Source organism: Suncus etruscus, chromosome 16, assembly GCF_024139225.1.
Source record: "Suncus etruscus isolate mSunEtr1 chromosome 16, mSunEtr1.pri.cur, whole genome shotgun sequence".
In the NCBI taxonomy this organism is placed as follows: Eukaryota; Metazoa; Chordata; class Mammalia; order Eulipotyphla; family Soricidae; genus Suncus; species Suncus etruscus.
This window is the reverse complement of record NC_064863.1, coordinates 338,008-342,424: the sequence shown is the minus strand read 5'-3', so window position 1 is coordinate 342,424 and position 4,417 is coordinate 338,008. Positions and strand designations below refer to the sequence as shown.

The 4,417-nt window shown below is 41.9% G+C and overlaps 1 non-coding gene across 1 annotated transcript; it reads right to left on the bottom strand.

Annotated features, from left to right (window-relative positions):
- Positions 1–2,957: 2,957 nt before the first annotated feature.
- Positions 2,958–3,064, bottom strand: LOC126032891 (U6 spliceosomal RNA). The gene has a single exon (XR_007504052.1). It is a non-coding gene; the product is annotated as a U6 spliceosomal RNA (small nuclear RNA).
- Between the last annotated feature and the right edge of the window lie 1,353 nt (positions 3,065–4,417).

Below are 4,417 nucleotides of genomic sequence, written 5' to 3'. Positions count from 1 at the left end.
GGCCGGTGGCTGAGGCTTTCATTCCAACAGGACCCTGCAACGGAAACAGGGAGCTGAGCGTGAAATGCCCCACTCAGCAGACACAGACGTCGGAAATCCCTCGGAGAAGGGCAGCCAGCTCTCCCCATTCCCGACCTGGAGGGAGTCAAGGCAGAAATGAGTGTTTTCAGGTAGATCTGAGCCCGCCTGAGAGCTAACTGGCATGTGGGTCTTTATGGGGTAAGTTGAGGCCTTTGAAAGAGGTCCCATTTGTACCAAATAGTTCTCATTTGTATCTCAAGTATTTTCTGCTGGTCTTGTTTTCCCATTCCCTTTCATCTGTGTTTTTTCCCCCATCTCCTTGGGGAGGGGCTTGGATTGGACCTCAATAAGTGGAAGGCAGGAGAGCTGAGCTGGAGCTGTCATCTACACTTGTGGTTCCGTGTGGAGGAGCCCCTGACTGGCTTGTGGGTGAACAGCTCGCAGTGTGAGTTTTCTTGCCTGCTATATCCTCCATATCTGTATAGAGTACTTATTGTGGGGAATTATTACCAGACCAGCTTCTCCTGTCCTCCGGGATAGGAGGTCTGGGAGATCCCTTTCCCTTCTGGGAACTGTGAGATAACCAAACCTCAACCCACCACCCAAAGAACAAATCATTAAAGGTTTTAACAGGGCAGATATTATCAAATTCAAGGGGTGTGTGTGTATCAAGATTTCGAGAAAGAGCCAGTCTCTGAATAAAAACTGAGTAAAAGAATCAAGAGAGCGGGGCACAGCAATAGTACAGTGGGTAGGGCCTTTGCCTTACATGCAGTTCACCTGAGACCAACCAGGGACCACCTGGGACCCACCAGGGTTTCATACCCATATGGTCCGCAGAGCCTGCCAGGAGTGACTTCTGAGCGCAGAAGCAGGAGTAACCCCTGAGCCGCTGAGGGCCCAACACCCCTCCCCCCCAAAAATCAAGAGACAGTGGTTTGCTATGATTCCAAAAGAACTTGATTCTGAAATGGATCCCAAAAATAAAAGAAAGCCAGAGAAGAAACTGTGATGAAAAAACAAAGACATTAACTAAAAAGAGGTACTGGAAAAAAGAACAAACAGATAAATTAAAATCCCCCTGGTAAACATCTATTTGTTATTTATGCAGGAAATAGTTAATGAACATATGTGTACCAAGCACAGAAGAAAATGAGGCAGTAAGAAACAGAGTTAGCATACTAAAATTGAACGAAACAAGACAAATTTGAGATTTGTGGCCTCAAATTTCTCAAAATTGCAGGAAGATGGGCAAAGTTTTGAAAATGAAAGAGTTGGAGATCTAGGGCCAGAGTAATAGTACAGTAAGTAGGGTGCTTGCCTTGCAAGATGGTTGACCTGGGTTCAAACCAAGGGAACCTCTAAGGTCCCCTGAGCACCAGCAGGAGTGATTTCTGAATACAGAGCCTGCGGTAACTCCTGAGCATCACTGTGATCCTCCTCCAAACAACAACCACAAGAAGAACAAGTTGTAGATCTATTTCAGCTTCTGGAAAACAAAAGCAAGGACAACTTAAATGCAAACTATGACAGAAGTTTTCCTAATTTGTTTTTTGTTTTGGGCCACACCCAGCATTGCTCAGGGTTTACTCCTGGCTCTGTGCTCAGAAGTTGCTACTGGCAGGCTCGGGGGACCATATAGGATGCCGGGATTCAAAACTGGGTCTGTCTTGTGTTGGCCACGTGCAAGGCAAATGCCTTACTGCTGTGCTATTACTTTGGCCCCAACTTTTCCTAATCTTAAAAGTAAAAATAAGTGGGGGCCAGAGTGATGGTATAATGGTTAGGGAATTTGCCTTGCAAACAGCTGACCTAGGTTTGATCCTCAGCTTTTCATCTTCATTTGCTCCTTCATTCATTCATTTATTCATTTGCTCCTTCATTCATGAGCCTGTCAGGAGCAATCCCTGAGTACAGAACTCAGAGTAAACTCTGAGCACCCACTGAGTATGGCCCCCAAAACAAAATAAAACAAACAAACAAACAAAAAAGAGTAAAGACAAGTGACTGGAATGTGGCTTAGTGGTAGAGGACATCCCATGCAGTGCTTGATTCTTCCAAACACATACTATGAAGTGAAAAATACATAAGTGGAACTAATTTATCACATTCCAGGTAAACCAAAGGAAAGGTAACCTGAGCAATAGTACAGTGAGTGGAGTACTTGCCTTGCACAAGGTCGAACGGGTTCAGTCTCTGGCATCCCGTCTAGTCCACCTAAACCTGCCAGGAGTGATACCTTGAGCAGAGAACCAGGAATAGGTCTTGAGCACTGCCAGGTGTGGCCCAAAACCTAAAGAAAAAGAAAATACAACCACTTTTAGGTGCAACTTAATTTCTCCTCCAAATTGTATGATTTAACAAACAACAAAGAGAGGAATTACCTTAAAATGCACAGCACCTGCAATATGGGATATGCAGACTCCAGGACCTTTAATACAGAAGCATGATACCAACAACAGAGACTATGTGAGGAATGGAGGTGTATTGCCACTACAGACGATGACTTGAATTGGACAAACTAGTTTGCCTGGAGCCTAGAGTCAGTCCTGTGCCAGGAAACTTCAGGGGTAGGGTCTCCTTGTATTTAGACCATAATTTTTCTTTCCATGTCCCTTATATTTTGGTGGGCCTATGCAAACAAATGCCACTCTAACACCATTTTTTACTATTTTCCCTTGACTCCAATCCTTAAGAAAAACAACCCACTAAAACTTTTGAGGTTAACTTAAACTAGTAAGCATGTGCATGGAACTAGATAAATGTACTTTGCCCTCAATGTTTAAGGAGTTACATAAGTCTAATCTCTTTGGATTATATTGTGTGCTGCTAAGAAATAGTATGTAATACAACTGGGGATTTGAGGGACAAATTAATTGTATTGTACATTGGTTCAGTTTTGTTTTTCTTTTTTTTTTTTTTTTTTTTTTTTTTTTTAAAATATGGAACGCTTCACGAATTTGCGTGTCATCCTTGCGCAGGGGCCATGCTAATCTTCTCTGTATCGTTCCAATTTTAGTATATGTGCTGCCGAAGCGAGCACAGTTTTGTTTTTCTTAATTTTCTTTGGTTGAAAGATCAAGGCTGGGATGTCATCGATGGGTCTACCGAGAATTCTGCTTATGGGTGATTGGGCTTCCACTTTAACTTTACCCTGTCCTCTTTCTTAAATAAAAGTAATTAAAAAAAAAAAGAAAAAAGAAAATGTAACTTGCTTGCTTGTTTCTGTGTATCTTTTCTTGCTCTTTACAAGAAGCCTGTAGTCTCTCTTGAATATATATATACTTCCTTCCTTTCTTTCCCAAGACATAGTTCTAAGTAAGTTTTGTTCAATAAAAACTATCTTGATTTGCTAATCAAAAAAAAAAATGCACAGCACCCCAACTCCCTCAGACTGTTCACATCTTAAAAAAGTGACAGATGAACAATAGCCAAACTGCCAGAGTTTTGAGGCTAAATGGTTGAAAAGGAAATGTTTAGCCAGAACAAAAAAAAATGTATCTAAAAATGCAGACAGTTTAAAATATGTTAGAGTTTGAAAATACCATTAACATTATTATTACTATTGCAACATATGGAGGATTTGTGGGACAGTCAATGGTAGTCATCTTTTCTGGCTGATTTATTTAGAAATAGAAGTTGGGCAGACAGAACAAAAATACTCCCGTTTTGTTGCTAATCAAACTGTTCGTAGAGAAATGCCTTCTCTCTGTACTCTCCATTTCCTTAACTGGACAGGGTCTGACAGCCTGCAGCAACCAATATCTCCCAAGTGTGGTGTCTGACCTCACTGACATTGCCTCACATGGAGGGCGGAAAAGCAGAAGCCTCCTCAAGTAGCGAGTGGGCAAAGGCCTAACCTATATGTTTTGCAGCCCAGACTTGCAAACTAGATAAAATCCTATTTCACCCTTCACTCTCACCCGAGGCAATGAGAGTGAGGGACTGGGAAAAGGCACAAAAAGGGTTGCATTGGTGAACTCAGGAGTGCAAACAAGGCTTCCATCTCTCCTCAAGACATCCACTTACCCTACCTGATCTTTTTGCTCACCCTCCTTCAATCCAACATCTGCCGCCCCCTCCCGAATGCAGCTGCCTGAGAACTAAATGGAAATGGAAAAATTGAATATCAAGGAGGCTGTGCTACAATGATCTGACATTTATGCCCCTTCTGGGAATCTATACTAAGAAAAATTGAAATGAAAAAAACTTGATATTATTAATAACAGCATTATATATGACAGCTATGCCATGCTTTTTGAAAGTTCAAGTAAGGCTGCTTTGCTTTTACAAAAAGACTAACATTAGTATCAGTCTTGTTAATCCAAAGAAATCTGAGGGGGATTTTTACTTTCATGACAATAGAGTGAAAAGAGGGACCTGAGGGGTAGAACAA